Raw genomic sequence first — 21,053 nt, forward strand, 5'->3', positions numbered from 1 at the left:
AAAAATTTCAGCAACAAGTGGTCTGCCCTGTTGCTGGGTGGGTGTGGCCAGGGTGGCCATGGCCTAGTTGGCCTTCTGCACCATGATGGTGGGTGCGCTTTTGCTTTTGTGAGCCGCCCTGAGTCCCCCCAGGGAAAAGGGCGGCATACAAATAAAGTGAACTGAACTGAACTGAACTTTTCCCAGGCTCTGGAGGCCCTCCAGAGGCCGGCTTTTCACATCTTCCAGGAGGCCCATTTTTCCCCTTCCCCAAGCCTCCATGTGGGCCCTACACTTACCTCACATCAAAAATGGACCATGAGGAGACTCCTGGGAGGGGCTGGGAGGGTGGGTGAGGCTAGCCAGGGGTGAGATTTGGAGGTTCTCTAAACCACTGATAATGTTAGCTATAGGTTTTCCCGAACCTGGGCAAACCCATAGCAGTCCACTCCTGATGTCTTCAGAGCCTTGAAAAATAGTGTCAAAATAGGGGCCAATCTTATCTTTATAGAGATATTGTTCCACTGGGAGGGAGCCACTACGTGGAAGTCCCTTTTTCTTGATCCCACAAATTGGATTTCCTCAGTAGAGGGAACCATATCATTCCCTGCCTCACCACCCTCCCTGGTGGATCATGTAGATATGACTGGAAAAATACAATGCTTTAAAAAAACATGGTCCCAAACCATACAGGGCTTTTTAGGTGACAACCACTACCTTGAATTGGACCCAAAACCACATCAGCAGCCAATGCAGCTTCTGCAGCAGACGTGACACATATGAAATCTAGGCTTCAACAAAACCATGCAGGCCATTTTATACTTTAAACCAGTTGAAACTTCTGGATACATTCCAAAGGCAATCCCATGTACTCAAAATTGCAATAGTCAAGATGGCATGTATCTATGGCACAGGTAACTATGAGCAGAGGTCATTGGTCCAGAAAAAGACATAACCAGTGCACAACTCACAATTGTAAAAATGACTTCTTGGACACAACTGCTACCAGTTCCTTGAACAGCAATTATGAATGCAGAAGGACCTCCAGTTTATTGTCTTCCAGTATGTTAAATTTGTTTACGTGTGTGTTAAAAACTAGCAGTTTCAAATGTTGCACCTCCAGCAATAAAGGAAACTCAAAAAGACCATCAAATAAATGAAATGCACTTGAAAAACAAAGTAGAAAAGCAGAAATTACATTTCTGAGAAAAATGATATCTTTTAATTGGAAAAACCTTTATAGTAGAGTTTTTTCATTTATGAAAATATGTAAAATATATATTTTATTCATTTTCACATTCCATTTTGCAATCACTTATATACAGGGTAAGAAAAGAAAACACAATAAAAAAGAAAACACAACTCATCATTCACAACCCCATCTGACACTTCCATCCTCCATACACCCCATCTACCCCCTCCAACTTTCCTTTCTCCCTCTAACACTCCCCTCCTACTTCCCTTTCCCCTCAGACCTTCCTTCTCCCCTTACTCCCAACACGCCCTCCTTTCATTCCCCTTACTCCTTCCTTACTCCTCCCTCTTCTTTCCCTCTACCTCCCTCCTTGGTGTATGCCTTTATTCAAGTGTTGTTTAATCTGATAAACCAAGGAAAAAAAATATAAAGAAAGAAAAGAAAAAGAAAAAAAACAAAAAAAAAAGAAAAAAGAAAAACAACCGTATATAAGTACATTCTTGTTCTTATTGAGACTATGTTAACACCCACCCACCCACCCCCCATAAATCCCCATCCCTAAACCCCCCCGACTTCCCAGGGCCCACACCTGGCACTGCCTTCTGTCTAAAGTATCTTGTGTACATATGGATTAAAAATAAAAGTAATATATTAAAGGAAAGAAAAAAAAAAGAGAGAAAAGAAAAGAGAAAAGAGAAAAAAGAAAAGGGGAAAAAAAAAAGGAAAAAAAAAACTCTTTGTGTTGAGCTCAGCCCCCCATCTTTATCTATGCTTAAATAGTATAAGTCATTCTATCTATATTTTATTCTCGTCTCTTACTTCTTTGTTATTTACCCCAACCTCCTGTAGACTCTCCCGTTCCTCTTCCTTAATCTTGTATTCAGATAAACATTTATACAGATTTGTGTAGGCATCAATATACAGTCTAGCCAAAAATAAACCCTTCCGGTAAAATTTAAGCAACGTGGCTCATGCCACATATTCAAATATTACTTTACAGAAGAATAGTGTATAGAACAGTGTAATTAATCTGCACTACTCTAACAGCTGATCTGAGTTTCTGCAACAATTTCAAAATCAGTCTGTAATTATAAAACTTACCAACCCTCTATCCCACTGTAGCCCCTATTATGAAAAATTGTCTGATATGAACGTAAAAAAACCTCAGTGAAGTTGCTATTAAATGAAAGAAACCGGGTAGAACAGAAGTGAAGTATTTTGTGAGTGGATAATAGCTACATCACCTATATTACTTTCTTGGGATTCCAACAGGAAAATGTTTATTTCTTTATTAAGAAAATGTAGATGATCACTCAACTCACTCTCAGTGACTCCAGGTAAATTACAAAAATAAAACTATACAAAACCACCTACTGTATTTTCATCCCCCTGGAGACCACATCAGACAATCCACTTGATGGGCTCCACATCACTATGAGATCCCCAGGTCCATTGGCTTCAAAAATTTCAGCAACACGTGGTCTGCCCTGTTGCTGGGTGGATGTGGCCATGGTGGCCATGGCCTAGTTGGCCTCCTGCACCATGATAGAGGGTGCATTTTTGCCTTTTCCAGGCTCTGGAAGCCTCCAGAGGCCGGCCTTTCACAACTTCCAGGAGGCCCATTTTTCCCCTTCCCCAAGCCTCCATGTCAAAAATGGACTATGAGGAGACTCCTGGGAGGGGCTGGGAGGGTGGGTGGGGCTAGCCAGGGGTGGGATTTGGAGGTTCTCTAAACCACTCATAATGTTAGCTATAGGTTCTCCCGAACCTGGGCGAACCCATAGCAGTCTACTCCTGATGTCTTCAGAGCCTTGAAAAATAGTGTCAAAATAGGGGCCAATCTTATCTTTATAGAAATGATGTTCCACTGGGAGAGAGCCACTACGGACCATCAAAATTTTCTCATGGACCACCAGTGCCCAGGGACCACCAGTTGGTGACCCCTGCATTAGAGATCCAATGGGGGTATACTAGAATTAATAAATTATATGAGGAAAAAACATCTTTTTGTTGACTCAGAACTCAAAATGAAGGGGAAATGTTTCAAATGAAGAAAGCTACATCAACATGCAAACGGAAAGATGTGTCAATGAACCCTTGGCCAATCAGATTTCATCTGAAGTAATCTTTGGGGAAGGATATTAATAATTTGATCTATCTACCATTTGAGACAAAAACATTCATCTTACCCCTGCAAATATTCATCAAAATTTCTAGTTTTTTTCTTCTTTTTCCTACCTATTGCTCCACTTTTCCAAGCGCTGTCCTATTAAAAAAAGTTTGTCAAATCTATAGTGGAACTAACTGTCCAAAAAGGGATTTTCACAGAAAATACCAAAGAAGGAAGAAAAAAAAAAAGTTCAACCAGTTTGCACTGAATAGAAAAAGGACTAACCTCTCAAAGACATAGATGGAAATCAGAATTATTTTTTTTTAAAAAATCTATATTTTTTTTAAATATTCAGAAATAAAAGATAAAACAATATAAAGATGGAGTTAGAGAAAAGCAAAAGACTAATGTGAAGTGAAAAGTTTAAAAAATGTAAAAAAAAATGTGTGTGTGTGTGTGTGTGTTTGTGTGATGTTAGATTTTTTACTACAGTTACAAATGAAATTCTACTTTTTCCCTCATGATAATTACATTATTTTGCATTAAAAGCCTGAGTTTATTGAAGAGGTAGTTGGGGTCACTGAAATCACTTTTTGATAATAGCATCTTTCTCCATCACCTAATATTGAAAAAAATAAGGGAAACAGACTGGATAGACAATTCCTAATATATTGGTACCAGATACAAACTTCTCCAAAGCAAACCATTCTATTCTTTCTTTTATTTTTTAAAAAAGTATATTTTATTTATTTTTTAATAATATACATCTGTATTGTATGTGAACAGAGTTGGTTCTGAGTATCATTCATATTAGTCCAAATCATAATAATAGTATTAGTAATCTCTATCCCATTTATAAAATTTAAGTAATCCTCATTATATTATTCAGGAACACCATGGCTCAAGATGTTGAACTTGTCAAACAGAAAGGTCAGTGGTTCAAATCCCTAGCACTACATAGCGGAGTGAGCTCCCATTACTTGTCCCAGCTTCTGCCAACCTAGCAGTTTGAAAGCACGTAAAAATGCAAGTAGAAAAATAGGGAACACTATTGGTGGGAAGGTAACAGCATTCTGTATTTGCTTATATGTATCTTAATTAAATTTTATTTATTGCATTTTGTTTATTTTATTATAAAGTAGCTGATAACGTGGCACTGCCCAGGTATTTAATTATCCCAACTCTCTTTCCATGAATGTCGCCACACTGTCTAATGTTGGATTTTCCCCCTTTCCAGAGGGAGCCCCCTTGTGGAGTACGTGAAGCTGTTACCATGGCAACTCGAAAGCGCTGTACAGTAGAAGCAATTTTAAGGCAATACGGTAAAAGCCATTTTAAGGCATATATGTATGTATGTATGTATGTATGTATGTATGTATTGTATAAACATACATATACATATACATACACATACACATACACACATACACACATACACACACACACGCACATATATATATATATATTATATATAATTTTGTATATATTATTAATTAATTAAAATTAATATTATTAATTTTATATATATATATATATATATATATATATATATATATATATATATATATAATTTTATATATATATATATATATATATATATATATATATATATATATATATATAATTTTATATATATATATATATATATATATATATATATATATATATATATATATATATATATATATATATATATATTATATATATAATTTTGTCCTATTTTGTATATTCTCAACAGCTTTGAGACACAGTATGATGTCAAACCAAGAAATTAGCAATCTCCTGTGAATTCCCATACATTTATTTTCCTTTGAAAACCAACTAGTTTTTCCTATCTTTGCACAAAAGCAGAAAAGTTCTTTTTCCTTCTTAAATCCTGATTGCTCTTAGGAATCAGACTGCTGGATCTCTTGCCATCCCACTGAAAAAGAACTGATGTTTGCTGAGAACAAAAAACATGTTTACTGTTTATGGCTTCCTAAAGCTTTAATTCCTAATTGTTGAGCTTTCCATTGTTATTAGCAATCCCCCATATCATTGTTTTCAACTTCATCTCTTACTGGCAAAGGGACCAGGGCCTGCAGAAGTACTCTTATTGAAGTACTCTTAAAGAAGCACAGCTTTGGGAAACATACATTGGCCCACAGATGAAACACATTTATTCATGATGGTGATATTTGCAGCCTTGGTCTCAGTGCTTTTGCCTGAAGTGATGAACATGATTCCCAGTGCTAAATGTAGGACTAGTGTTCCTTATATATATATAAGATTTTTACAACCCCTGGTAAGCCCCAATTATGGGAGGAAGCTAACTGCTTCCATTAGATAAAAATCTAATAGATACCTTTCACCCTGGCTTCGCTGATAATGGATAAGAGCCTGTGGCCTAATGGCTAAGATCTCTGCCTAGTGTGCCTAGTATGCCATATAGCCCAGGTTCAAATCCCAGTAAGGGTATGGCTAGCTGATGAGAGCTAAATAGCTTGAAATAGATCTATACTAGTCTCCCTTTATTTATTTATCAGCACAAATTAAAAAAAACCACATATATATATATATATATATATATATATATATATATATATATATATATATATATATATATATATATATATATGATATGTGTATATTTTATAGTTTTTACATTTTTACATTTTATTTTTTTCCTATTTTGTGCATTCACAACAGCTTTGAGACATGGTGGGATGTCAAACCAAGAAATTAGTGATATCCTGTGAATTAACATAAACCATTTTGCTTTGAAAACCAACTAGCTTTTTCCTATCTTTGCACAATAGCAGCAAGGTTATTTTTCTTTCTTAAATCCTCATTACCCTCAGGAATTATAGACAATTGGATCTCTTACCATCCCACTAAAGGAGCACTGATGTTTACTGAGAACAAAAAAACATGTTTACTCTTCATGGTTTCCTAATGCTTTAATTGTTGCCTAATTGTTGATCTTTTCATTGTTTTTAGCAATCCCCCGTGTCATTGTTTTCAATTTCATTTCTTAGTGGCCAAGGGATTGTTTGCATACCAGGGCAAGCAGAAATGCCCTTAATGAGGCACAGCTTTGGGAAACATACATTGGCTCACAGATAAAACACTTTATTCATGATGGTGATATTTGCAGCCTTGGTCTTAGTGCTTTTGCCTGAAGTGATGAACATGATTCCCAGTGCTAAATGTAGGACTAGTGTTCCTTTGCCTTTTGTTCACAAGCAATATCAGTCAGGAGACTTCATTGTTGTGGACATTGTCTCTCAGATTTACATCTTCTATACAATGATAGACTTCAGAAAACATCCTTCTAAAGAACTCTTTGAGGACATTGTGTAAGGTTTTTGGGGTTTTTTTACAAAGAAAGAGAGAATCTTCATTTTAACTGTGTTTAATTTGTTCTTTAATGAGTGGTTTTTTCATGTGTATCTCTTTTTCTTTGACCTTCTATGATCTTCCTTCCTTCCTTCCTTCCTTCTCCCTCCCTCCCTCCCTCCCTCCCTCCCTTCCTTCACTCCCTACTCTTTCTTTCTTTCTTTTTCCCTTCCTCCCTCCTTCCTTCCTTCCTTCTCCCTCCCTTCCTCCCTTCCTTCTCATTATATTTTCAAGAAAAAAAATAGTATTGATACAACAAATCTTTAGTTTAAAGAATATAAAAATATAGTAAGGGACAAGAGAGAAGCAATATAAGTAACAGAAGAGTATAGTGGAGAATGCTTAAATTAAAACTAACTAGTAGTCTTGAAATATCATAGGATTAATATTTTATAACAGAGGCAGTTTTGTGTAATGTTCAGGCTGGAAAGGTTGAGACCATGTTGCCTAGTTGCATATTAAATATGAAGACAGCTAGGTGATCTTGATCCAATCCCTCTGTCTCAGTTCTAAGAAGCAAGCAATGGCAGGCCACTTCCAAAAACTTTGCCACAAATTTTTATATTATTTGCAAGTCAGTATCCCTATGGAAAAAATGCTTAACATATTTCTAACATTTTATTTTGTTATAGTTAAGGCATTTTTCCTCTTCATTAGGAAACATAAACTTAGTCCAATTGATAAGACAAATGCCTGGTTTATTTCAACAGGGTTAATTCACTGCTCACTCGATTCTGGCTCAAGGTTGACTCAGCCTTCTATCCTTCTCAGGTCAGTAAAATGAGGACTCAGATTATTGGGGGACAATATGCTGACTCTGTAAACCTCTTAGGGACGGCTGCAAAGCACTGTGAAGTGGCATATAAGTCTAAGTGCTATTGCTATCAAAGAAATGTCTGTGAATTCACAGGGATAAATTTCCAACATATTTACAATGAGATACAGGGAAATAAACAGAAAAAGAAAGAGTAGAATAGTTCCTTTACTTATGAATTATTTTTATGTTCATACTCTAATATAGAGATTTTTTTAAAGAAAGGGAATATATATTTTCTCTCAAAGAAATAGTTATGCTTATTTGGAGACTGGTAGGGAATGCATTCAGATATCATTTTTTGAAGGGAAAGTGCATTTCTTTAAATATAATTTCAGGGTAAAAAAACTCATTGGAGTGAAAATATTTTCATAGTAGTTTTCAAGGCAATAATATTAGTTTTCAAAATACTTTGATTATTGGATAGATAAATTGATTGACATACTAAAAAGTATTATTTATAGATGGGCAAATGTACAATGCAGTGATAGTCCATTAAAAGATAGATGAAAGCTGATGGATGGATGGATGGATGGATGGATGAGTTGGTAGGTGGGTGGGTGGGTGGAGAGACAGACAGACAGACACTGTAGACAGACAGAAAAGATACAAAGACAGACAGACGGAGAAGAAGGTCGAGTGATAGATAGATAGAGACAGACAATTGTGAAAACCATAAGACTGAATTGATATATACCATACATCACAGTTTCACCAGAGTGTATATTTTATATACAATACAGTGCTAGTCCATTAGATGATAGATATATGAAAGATGATGGATGGATGGATGGATAGATGGATGGATGGATGGATGGATGGATAGATAGATAGATAATCTATGTCTATCACAGTTCTGTCTGTCTGTTGTCTGTGATAGACGATAGATGATAGATAGATAGATAGATAGATAGATAGATAGATAGATAGATAGATAGATAGATAGATAGATAGATAGATAGAAAAATATGACAGGGTCTTATATTTTTTTGACCCACGAAATATGGCCTTGGGCTTATTAAAGGGGATGGCTTATTGTTTTTGGGTTGCCGGGCGGCTGCTCTGTTGCGACCGGGCTCCCGAAGAGCCAGGCACAGCCTCAGGGTCGAATGGATGTGTTGCGCTGTCGCAGCACCAACACAGTAGCCATGAGGTGACCACACTCACGAGCAGCTGCCCAGAAACCCCTCTTTCCAGCCAGGTACAGCACCGCTGACCGACCTAACGGTATCCCGAAAGCATCAAGCAACCCAAGCGCCTTTGCCCCCACCTCGTTCCCTCAGCTTGGCACCTTCAGAATACCGCTAGGCTTGCGAGCAGTACTCTTCCTAGCTGGATGGGGGGATTGTCCAGGGAGCTTATTTTCAGGGGTGGGCTTATATTTTTGCCCACGCAAAAAAATGTTGCAAGGCTTTAGTTTCAGGACAGGTCATATTTTTGGGAGAACACGGTACCATACATTACAGTTTCAGCAGAGTGTATAATGACAAGATATATAATGTTCATTTTAGAGTCATGACTCCAACTTATCAACACATCCTGGCTTTAGAATTTGCCATCATGGAGATCAATAGAGATCCCTCTATTTTACCAAACCATACCTTGGGCTTCCATATTTATAATTGATCCAAGTTGGACATACCGTGCCTCATTGGAGCTCTTCTTTACAAAGGGCCAATTCATACCTAACTACAACTGTGATGCTCAAAACAGACCAATAGCAGTCATTGGAGGACCTTCCTCTGATATCTATCTAAACATGGCTGATATCCTTTCCCTCTTCAAGATGCCACAGGTATGTTGTTTCCGGTGATATCAGTTATATGGTATAAAAATCCATTTCTTGCTTCTCTACAGAATTGTTCATGGGGGGAAAATGTTGTGATTGAAATGTTGTGTCGTTTCAAAAAATGTAGGGTTCTGAAGGCTGCAAGTGAATTGTCAAGTAGTTTGATTATGCCATAGGGTCTTTATTGTTATCATTTTTATCATTTCAATGGGCTAGAGTATTAGAGTATGGGGGTACTATAAAGTGCTATATTTTTCAACAAAAAGAGTATTCTCTAAAGTGAATATATAAAGCTTGACCAAACTTTGTGTTTAGCAATATATTTTTATAGGCCATTCAGTATTAATTTTGCTTTAGTTTCTCTCTCAGTTGCTAATATTCACCTTGAGGTGAGATGGACATCTCACGCAACATAGCAAAAGCACTTACACTTATTATCGCTTCATAGTGCTATTAAAGGCCTCTGTAAGCAGTTTTACAGAATCAGCATATTTCCCCCAACAATCTGGGTCCTCATTTTACCCATCTTGGAAGGATGGAAGGCTGAGTCAACCTTGAACCTGGGGAGATTCGATCTGCCAAACTACAGCTAGCAGTCGCTGAAGTAGCCTGCATTACTGCAATCTAATCACTGTGCTGACTCAGCTCTTATAATATTGTATTAATAGTAGCTAAAGGAATGGGTGGAGTTTTCTTACCAGTGAAATAATATATTGCAAAATTTAGTTAATAAAATTAATATTTAATTTAAGTGATATAGTTTGTACACAAAGAAAATTTGTTTCTCAAGATATGATATTGGAAATCCTTGATTATTGTATAGGTTTTTCCTGTAGTAACATGAAGGATATGCCTCTTCTCTGTGAATTATGAATTAGTGTAACTGCTTGCAAAATCAAATGCAATGCTGAATCATGGACCCATTTTTTCTCTTGCATCTCAGCTGTGGAAAAGATGGAATAACAATCTCCATGTACAGATGGAGATCTGCCAATTGAACTAATTTTCCTAAATCCTAAGAAAAGCTGAACCTTAGCTCACCTTGAATACAAATGCAAAATATACATGGAATTGGATTTTAGTTTAGTTCTAGCTGATAACCAGGCATTTCCTCGGTATTTATATATAGGGGGCAAATGTCTGGACGAAACATAATTTCTGATGTTAGATTTTTTTCCCTTTAACAGATGGAGCCCTCTTGTGGATTACTGTGAAGCCATTACTACAGCAACCCCACTACCGCTTTACAGTAGAAGCCATTTTACAGCAGTACAGTAGAAGCCATTTTAAGGCACAACAGGCTGTATCTTAACAGAACACACAGCCTGAGGGGTGTTAGGGGTGTCTTACCACCACAGTGTTTTTTTTCCAGAGTGTAAGTCATCTGTGTACTAAGTTTGGTTGAAATTTCTCAAAGCTTACCAGAGTTAAGCTAGAGTGCGCACGTGCGCGCGCGCGCACACACACACACACACACACACTTTTCTATATAGGTAAATAGAATTGGTAGCAAAACAGGAAAAGAATGATTACACACCTTTTATTCCTTTTATTGTTTGTTTCTAGGTAATATATGGTTCTGCTCCTGAATCTCGCAGAAAAGAACAAGCTGCTTTTTACCAACAGATGTTGCCAAATATGGACACCCAGTACCAGGGCATTTCTAAATTGCTGTTATATTTCACATGGACATGGGTTGGGATGATGTTAGTAGATAATGACAGTGGTGAAATGTTTCAACGCACATTGGTTCCCATGGCTACCCAGAGTGGTATCTGCTTTGACTTTGTTAAAAGATTTCCCATCTCTGTTTATACAAATAGCATTATAGAAATGATAGAAACAGGTCTGAAGATGTATAAAGTGGTTATGAGGAGCAATGCTACTGCAGTGGTAATTCATGGTGAATTTGGGAACATGATAACTCTTAGATATCTTTCTACTAGTTTGAAATACAATGATTTTTCACTATGGATAAAAGGTAAAGTCTGGATCATGACACTCCAGATGGGTTTCACTTCACTTCCCTTTCAAAGATATGGTGACCTGGTTTTCCTGCATGGTGCATTATCATTTGCAATTCACTCAGAGAGGGTGTTGGGATTCCAGCAATTTGCTCAATCAAAAAACCCTATCTTGGAAAAGAAAGAGAGTTTTATCAAGATCTTCTGGGAAACTGCATTTGAATATTCCTTCTCCAACTCCGCAGTAGAAGAGGAAAATGGGGCCACTTGTACTGGAGAGGAGAAACTGGCAGATATTCCTACCTCTGTATTTGAAATGGACATGACTGACTTCAGCTACAGTATGTACAATGCCATCTATGTGGTGGCCCATGCTTTACATGACTTTCATTCATCTATAATGAATTACAGAGTAGGAAATCTTGAAATCAAGGGGAAAGCTTTTATTCAACATCTATGGAAGGTAAGATCCCAAGAAGACAAATTACAGAGTCCCTGTATCCTCCTCCTAGATTTTTGAAGAATTGATTTTTACAATGTAGATGAAATCCTGTACTTTTGATAAACATAAATTTATCAATTAATTAATTTATCATCCACAAGCTATAAAATACACCATACCATTAATACATACATATGTAACACTACATAAATATGAAATTTCTGAAATCCAAAGAGATACTCCAAATTCAATTTAATTGAAAGACTGAGACCATTTTTTTAAATTTCTATATTGGATACATTAAAATGTGTCCAATACCCATTGATATTTCAAAAAAGTTTCTTAAATTATAAAACCTTCTGCAATATTCATTCCCACGCATTGTTTTTTAATATACTGTACATAAGGATATCACGAATTTATTATCTCTCTCTGTGTTACGTCTCTCTTATTTTGTTTTTCCCCCAAATCCATTAGAAATAATATTTTATTCTTAATACTTAGATATTATCAGGGTTCCAAGTAACATTCCTAATAACTAAGACTCTGAGGCTTGAGTTTCCTTAAAGTTCCATTTTATTAGAGATGTCATATTGGCACTTCTGGGAAAACCCAAATATGAAAACCTGTCCCAGGCCCGCCAGCAATAATCAACCAACGTGACCAATGCCGTCTCTGTGCTGTACCCAGGCCTGAAACCCGACTGAAAGGGATCCAGATAGGCAGCTTCATCCAGGTACTGGGGAAGCTGACGTGCTACCACACTCTTGACAACCTTCGCTACAAACTGAAGTTTGGAGACCGGACGATAGTTGGCTAAAGAGGTTGGATCTAGAGAAGGCTTCTTAAGGAGGGGCCTCACCACCGCCTCCTTCAAGTCGGTGGGAAAGAACCCCTCTCTCAATGAAGCATTGGTAATTGCTTGGAGCCAGCCTTGTGTCACCTCCCAGGAAGCTGAAACTAACCAAGAGGGACATGGGTCCAGCACACAAGTGGCAGCACTGAGTCTCCCCATAATCCTGTCCTTGCCCTCAGGGGTCACAGGGTCAAACTCATTCCAGATTGTCTCCATTGCAGGAGACTATGTGCAGGATGTGCAGGACTATCCATGTGCAGGATAAGGTGTCCTTGACTCTATGAGAAAGGAATTTTAGTTAGATTATATACATCCCATACTCCATGTAACCCCCCTCCTTCCCATTTTCCAAGAGAACTGAAGTCCCAATGCGAAAGCTGGCTTTCAGGCCTGACATATATGTTATTTCATTTCATTTTTCTTTATTTTTGGGCTATAAAGATTGTTTAATCATCATGATAATTAGTAATCTTAAGTATTTATTAATCCTATTATTATTATTATTATTATACAATTGTATCACAGCGGCCAGTTGTTTCACCGGATTTGGCATTGGTTACTAGTCGGGCCCCACCCAGGGGCCTAGGACGTCGTAACGTATTTTCTTAATATGCGTGCAGATCCTTATTATTATTATTATTATTATTATTATTATTATTATTATTATTATTATACAATTGTATCACAGCAGCCAGTTGTTTCACCGGATTTGGCATTGGTTACTAGTCAGGCCCCACCCAGGGGCCTAGGACGTCGTAACCTATTTTTGTAATATGCTTGCAGATCCAAGCAGTGCGGCTTTTTGCATTTGACTGATGGTGATTTTGTCAATTTTTAACTGTTTTAAATGTAATTCCACTGCTTTTGGAATAGCACCCAGTGTGCCAATTACCACTGGAATTACCACTGCTGGTTTGTGCCATAATAATTGGATTTTGATTTTTAAGTCCTGGTATTTCGTGATTTTTTCATGTTCCTTCTCGTTGACCCTGCTATCACCTGGTATTGTGATGTCTATGATTGTAACCTTATTTTTCTCAACCAGTGTGATGTCTGGTGTATTATGAGCCAGTATTTTGTCCGTTTGTATGCGAAAATCCCACAAGATCTTGACCATCTGATTTTCGGTGGCTTTTTCAGGCTTATGTTCCCACCAGTTTGTTGCTGTTTTAATATAATTTTTGCACAAATTCCAATGGATCATTTGTGCTACTGAATTGTGCTGCAATTTATGATCAGTCTGCACGATTTTTTTACAGCAGCTGAGTATGTGATCAACAGTTTCGTCAGCTTCTTTGCAAAGTCTGCATTTGGCATCATCAGAGGATTTTTCGATTTTGGCCTTAATAGCATTTGTGTGGATAGCTTGTTCTTGCGCAGTCAGGATTAGTGACTCTGTTTCTGTCTTTAATGTACCTGCTGTTAACCATAACCAAGTTTTTTCACTGTCCACTTTATCTTTTATTTTTTCCAGAAATTGGCCATGCAATGCTTTGTTCTGCCAACTCTCCATTCTTGATTTTATCACATCTTTTCTGTATTCTTGTTTCGTCTATTGGACCTTCAATAGATTTTTGTTCTTTACTTCGATTAATAGATGTTCTTGACTTTCTTTTAACTAATCAGCCATGTTTTTCTTCTTCAACTGTTTGCTTCACTTGTAATAATCTTCTGCCACCTGATTTTCGTGGCAGGTATAGCTATCAGTATCACCATGTGGATGTAAACTGTAGTGCATTATCATTAGTTTCCTGGTTTTTCGGTCCAAAATGTCCACATCAGCTTGTGTCCAGTTAACTATACCAGCTTTGTATCTTATAACTGGTATTGCCCAGGTATTTATGGCCTTGATTGTATTTCCACCATTCAGTTTAGATTTCTAAATTTTCCTAAATCTGTTGGTGTACTCTCCCCTGACAATAGTTTTTACTTCTCCATGCTTGATGTTATCCAACTGCAGAATGCCTAAATATTTGTAGGCTTCATTTTCATTGCATTTAATTAGTTGGCCATTGGGCATTTCAATTCCCTCACATGCAATGATTTTGCCTCTTTTTATGGATACAGTGGCACATTTTTCCATGCCAAACTGCATTGAAATATCGGTGCTGAATACTCTGACTGTATTTGTCAGTGATTGGATTTCTATTTCTGACTTTCCATAGAGTTTCAAATCATCCATATATAATAAATGAGAAATTTTTCAGCTTCTTTGGCTGTTTGGTAGCCTAATTTCATTTTTTTTAAGATTACTGATAGTGGGATCATTGCGATGATGAAGAGAAGAGGTGAAAGTGAATCACCCTGGAAAATTCCTCGCTTGATATTAACCATTCCGTAGTTCTCATTCCCTACTTCCAACTCAGTTCTCCACTGTTTCATTGCCTTTTCAGTAAAGGATGTAATATTTTTGCAAGTGCCAGTTGTTTCTAAGCATTTTATGATCCAACTTTGTGGCAGTGAGTTGAATGCCTTTTTGTAATCAATCCAGACCATATTCAAGTTCGTTTTTCTGTTCTTACAATTTTCTAATCTCATTTTATCAATTAGAAGCTGATCTTTTGTGCCCCTGCTCCTTCTTTTGTTGCCTTTTTGCTCTTCTGGCAAGATGTTATTTGTTTCCAAATAATCCATAATGTTATCTGCAATAATGCCTGTGAGTAATTTGAAGGTTGTTGGCAAGCATGTTATTGGTCTGTAGTTTTCAGGTATTGTTCCTTTAGTTGCATCCTTCTGAATCAAGTATGTTTTTCCAGTTGTCAATCATTCATCAATTTGACCATTTTGTAAAATTTCATTCAGTTGCCTGGGCAATATTGCATGTAAACCGGTCAGATATTTGAGCCAGAAACCATGCAATTGGTCATTTCCAGGGTGATGTCCAATTCTTTACTTTGTTTACTCGATTTTTGACCATCTCAGATGTTATTTCTAATACTTGCATTTGCTTGTTGCCAATGCTTTTCTCAAAGTCATGTATCCACTTTGCTTCCTTATTGCAGTCCTTTGCATTTTCCCACAGTTCTTTCCAGAATTCAACTGTGGCCTGCTTTTCTGGTTTTTCACTTTTGGTGTCACCATTCACATTAAGACTTTGATAAAAATGCCGTTGGTCTGATCGAAATTGCTGATTTTGTTTATATTGGATGATTTGTGCCTCATATCTTTCAATTTTTCTAGCTGTTGCTGTTATCTGCTGTTTTACAATCTCTACAGCTTCATTGATGTTTCTTGTATCCAATCTATATCTTCTGAAAAGGTGATCTATGATTTTGCTGTTTTTAAGCCGTTGCTCATGCATGTTCTTTAAGTTGCTAGCATCTGCCCTTAATATTTGACTTTTTGTTCTAATCGGATTTTCCAATTTGGCTTTGATGCTTTTTCCATTTTGTGACTAGGTGCTTTGATTTTAAGGCCTAGTTCTTTAGTGACTAGTACAGCTGCACTGTACATTAACTGATTCATTTCCAAGATGGATCCCAGTTTGATTGTTGAAAGCACTGCATTAACCATTTTCATAATAGGGGACAAAATTTTCTTAGGCACAGTTTTTAATGATGGTAAACGTTGCCTTTCCTCATTAGACAGAAAATGCTCCATGATCTTGTCCTTCAATTCTTTTTGTTTTTGAGTTAGTTCATCAGTTGGTTCAATGATATCTGGTTCTGGTGGTAGTGTTGTTATTTCCTCCCCGACATCTTCTTCTAGTTCTACTACAATGTCTTTAGTTGTGTCTTGAGTATTGGTTTCTCCGCTTGTGATGTTGTTTTTTTATTTTTGCAAATTGCCTGAATTTCCTCAAGTTCAACTTCACTAAACACTTTATTCCGTATAATAAATCACCTTTGATCTGCTAGTCGTTGTTCACTAACATTTGAATCTGGATACTGTTGTTTCCATAATTCATACATTCGCTTTAAATAGCCTCCTTTTTCTGGCTGTGAGTTGTAATAACAGGCCATTATGGCATGATTTTCATCTGCACTATATTTTTGTCATTTTGTTGGCTGGTCCACTTGTCTCCCACTTGTCAACGGACCTCAACATCCGCTGCGGCCCTTGTTAACCCACGCGATGACCGATAATATTTTTGCTAATGCCAGTTGTTTCTAGGCATTTTATGATCCAACTTTGTGGCAGTGAGTTGAATGCCTTTTTGTAATCAATCCAGACCATATTCAAGTTCGTTTTTCTGTTCTTACAATTTTCTAATCTCATTTTATCAATTAGGATCTGATCTTTTGTGCCCCTGCTCCTTCTTTTGTTGCCTTTTTGCTCTACTGGCAAGATGTTGTTTGTTTCCAAATAATCCATCATGTTATCTGCAATAATGCCTGTGAGTAATTTGAAGGTTGTTGGCAAGCATGTTATTGGTCTGTAGTTTTCAGGTGTTGTTCCTTTAGTTGCATCTTTCTGAATCAAGTATGTTTTTCCAGTTGTCAACCATTCATCAATTTGGCCCTTTTGTAAAATTTCATTCAGTTGCCTGGGCAATATTGCATGTAAACTGGTCTGATATTTGAGCCAGAAACCATGTAATTGGTCCTTTCCAGGTGATGTCCAATTCTTTACCTTTTTTACTCGATTTCTGACCATCTCAGTTGTTATTTCTAACATTTGCATTTGTTTGTTGCCAATGCTTTTCTCAAAGTCATGTATCCACTTTGCTTCCTTATTGTAGTCCTTTGCATTTTCCCACAATTCTTTCCAGAATTCAACTGTGGCCCGCTTTTCTGGTTTTTCACTTTTGGTGTCACCATTCATATTAAGACTTTGATAAATTATTATTATTATTATTATTATTATTATTATTATTATTATTATTGCTTTTTCTGCTTATCAGACTTCTGAAAGAACTTCTTATCTAAACATCTTAAAAGAGAGAAGGTGTATTGTTGCACATCCTGATATATATCTCTGTATTTTGCTTCTCTTCCCCTCATTTAGCTCAACCAATTCATGCGAAAAGTTTCATTCAATAATAGTGCCGGGCAAAAAAATTCATTTAATGAGAATGGAGAGTTAGAGACTGGATTTGATATTATTAATTGGATCACATTTTCAAACTTCTCTTTTAAAAAAGTCCGAATTGGAAGTATTGATTTTTCCCAAGAAAAAATGATCACCACTGGTGAGGATGGTATTGTATGGCCAAGAAGGTTCAACCAGGTATGATCCTGTTACATTTAGGATTGTGTTTAGGCCTGGTTTCACTCCTTCTTAGAGCTTGCAGAAACAGAACTCAATGTATATTTTCTCTCTGAAGCCTCTCTAACTGGTCATCACTGATGACATCTTAGATACCCCTCTAGTATAGGAGGGTAAATGGCAAGAAATGAGCAGGCAGGAAAGAAAGTTCACCTGTTGTAAAATTCTGACAGTGAGAGCAATCAACCCTTGGAACAAAAGTTCCCTTCAGAAGTTGTGGGAGCTTCATCACTGGAAGCTTTCAAGAAGAGACTGGACTGCCATCTGTCAGAAATTGTGTAGGGTCTCCAGCTTGGGCATGGGGTTGGACTAGATCAGCAGTCATTAACTGGTGGTCCGTGGAGCACGGTTGTCTGCAAGAAAACTTTGGTGGTCCACAGAAAAATCTGGACATCTGCATTTTTTTATGTTTTACTATCATGTTTCCCAGGGGCTTATTTTATTTTTGACTTGAAAATAAATCCTTGGGCTTATTTTCAGGGAGATCTTATGATTTTTTTGGTGCCAGAGGCAGCCAGCATGATCATCTCTACTCTGCCCCTTAACCGTGGCCCGTGGATCAGCTGAGCCAGTGAGGGCCAAGAATTCTTCCTACTGTTTTGAGAAGGGAGGCTTCTGAGAGGCAGAAAATCCTCCCTTTGCAAAACAGTGCTGAGAGGGGGGAAAGGGAGGCTTTTCCTCATCTCAGCGCTATTTTGGGAGGCCTTTTTCCCCTCTCAGTGCTGTTTTGAGAAGCCTCCCTTCTCAAAACAGCACTGAGAGTGGGGGAAAAGCCTCACAAAGGTATCTGTGTATGTGCATCTCCCGCCTGGAGGGTGAACCCAAAAATCAGCTGGTTGGTGAGAAGTGGGGGTACTGAGCAATGGCTTGTGTGCCTGCAGAGAGGGCTCCATGTGCCAGCTGTGGCATGCGTGCCATAGGTTCGCCATCACGGACCTACAAGATCCCATCCAACTCTGTTAAACTGTTATTAAATGAATGAAGAAATATTAACATTCATGAAGAGTCTTATAGAGATTCACAAGGAAAAATGGGCCAAGGACTTGTTAAATTATTCCCAGAGTCAAGTGGACCATTTCCTGGTGACAGATTAAGTAATGGGAGGCTATATTCATTTTCTTATTGAAAAAGCTATTGAGCTTTTATGTACCCCGAATCACCCTTCACTGATTCATATTGTTATGCCAAACTTGAATGTAAGATGGAAGGATGCTTCTAAAAACATTTCAAAACAGTAAGATGAATATTTCTCCAAGATCAATCTCTTCAACATTTATTTATTCATGGACAGAGCAAGCCATTTTCTTTATGTAATGGAAAGTGCCATTCAGGCTACAGTAAGATCAAGATAGAAGGAAAACTATTTTGCTGCTATGACTGTCTTCGGTGTCCGGAAGAGAAGATTTCTAACAGGGAGGGTAAGAGACCTTGTAAATCTACCTCACTTAAAATAGCACTCATTGAATCTGAGAGACAAGGATATCATAGAAAATGTAGCAAACAGATTAGACAAAATAGTTTTAAGGTACTGAATTACATAATGTCCATTGTATTTAGCAGGTAATACATTTCAGAGCAAAGATTTATGGAAAGTAAATTGACAGCAACTATCCTAATGATTCGGTGGCTAAGACACTGAGCTTATCAATCAGAAAGGTTGGTAGTTCAGAGGTTTGAATCCCTAGTGTCATGTAACGGAGTGAGCTTGTCTCAGGTTCTGACAACCGAGCAGTTTGAAAGCTTGGAAAAATGCAAGTAGAAAAAATAGGAACAACCTTTGGTGGGAAGGTAACAGTGTTCTGTGTGCCTTCGGCATTTAGTCATGCCGGCCACATGACCATGGAGACATTTTCAGACAATGCTGGCTCTTAGGCTTTGAAACAGAGATGAGCACTGCCTCCTAGAATTGGGAATGACTAGCACATACAGGAAGTGTGAGGGGAACCTTTACCTTTACCTATCCTAATGCATATACTTTTGAAATATTAAGTGGCAGTCCTTGTTTTGAAAATTGTACAATTGGTTTTTAATCCTTCACTGCAACTGCAACTTTAATGCTTTCTTTTGTAGATATGGATGAATGCTTTCAGTGCCCAGAAGATCACTATCCCAATGAGAAGAACAATTTCTGTCTCCCCAAAGTTATAACATTTTTGAAGTACAAAGAAACTTTGGGAGCTGTTTTGGCCACTTCTGCTCTTTTCTTTTCTTTGGTCACAGTTGGAGTCCTTTGGATCTTTATTAAGCATCAGGACTCTCCCATTGTCAAAGCCAACAACCGGAACCTCACATATGTACTCCTTGTTGCTCTCTTGTTATCATTTCTTTGTATCTTGCTATTCCTTGGAAAACCTCACAAGGTGACATGTATCCTTCACCAAATTGCCTTTGGCATCATCTTCTCAGTGGCCATATCTTGTGTTTTGGCCAAAACCATTATTGTGGTTCTGGCTTTCATGGCTACCAAGCCAGGGTCCAAGATGACCAAGTGCATGGGAAAAAGTCATGTTTATAGTATCCTTCAGCTCTTTTATTCAAATTAATATATGCATTATATGGGTGATCATCTCTCCTCCATTCCCAGATGCTGATATTAAGTCAGTAGCAGAAGAAATCATTCTGGAATGTAACAAAGGATCTTCCTTCATGTTCTATGCTGTCTTGGGTTATATGGGCTTCCTTGCTGTTGTCAGTTTCACACTGGCTTTCCTAGCAAGGAAATTGCCTGATGCTTTCAATGAAGCCAAATTTATCACCTTCAGTATGTTGGTCTTCTGCAGTGTTTGGTTGTCTTTTATTCCAGCATACCTGAGTTCAAATGGAAAATACATGGTTGCTGTGGAAATCTTCTCCATTATAGCTTCCAGTGCTGGATTACTGCTTTGTATCTTTTCTCCCAAATGCTACATCATTGTGCGGAGACCTGATCTGAACAACAAGGAATTTTTAAAAAGCAAAACAACATATTAATATAAAATATGATGGCCTGATTAAAAAAACTTGCTAGGCCACAATTCTATGCAGATATAGTTAAATCATGAAATGGTCTCTGGTGTTATACTATTCATAATAGAAAAGAAGAGAATTTCTTGCAGTTCATTTACAATTAATTTATTTAAGTGGAAACAGATATTGTTTACTTTTCATTGCACAAATATCTTATCTGTAGAGAAAAGCGTAACATGTACATAAATCATGCTTAACACTTTCTCCCACAATTCACTAAAAAGGCATAATTAATGAAACAGGTGATTGCACCACTACTATTGGAGAAATAATCATCTCAACTTTCAAAGATTAACTTGACTCTTAATTCCA

General features: G+C 37.3%; 1 pseudogene; it reads left to right on the top strand.

The window, feature by feature from the left end:
• The first annotated feature begins 6,404 nt into the window (after positions 1 to 6,404).
• LOC116523557 lies at positions 6,405 to 20,705 on the top strand (annotated as a pseudogene).
• The last annotated feature ends 348 nt before the right edge of the window (positions 20,706 to 21,053 follow it).

Source organism: Thamnophis elegans, unplaced genomic scaffold (assembly GCF_009769535.1).
Source record: "Thamnophis elegans isolate rThaEle1 unplaced genomic scaffold, rThaEle1.pri scaffold_46_arrow_ctg1, whole genome shotgun sequence".
In the NCBI taxonomy this organism is placed as follows: domain Eukaryota; kingdom Metazoa; phylum Chordata; class Lepidosauria; order Squamata; family Colubridae; genus Thamnophis; species Thamnophis elegans.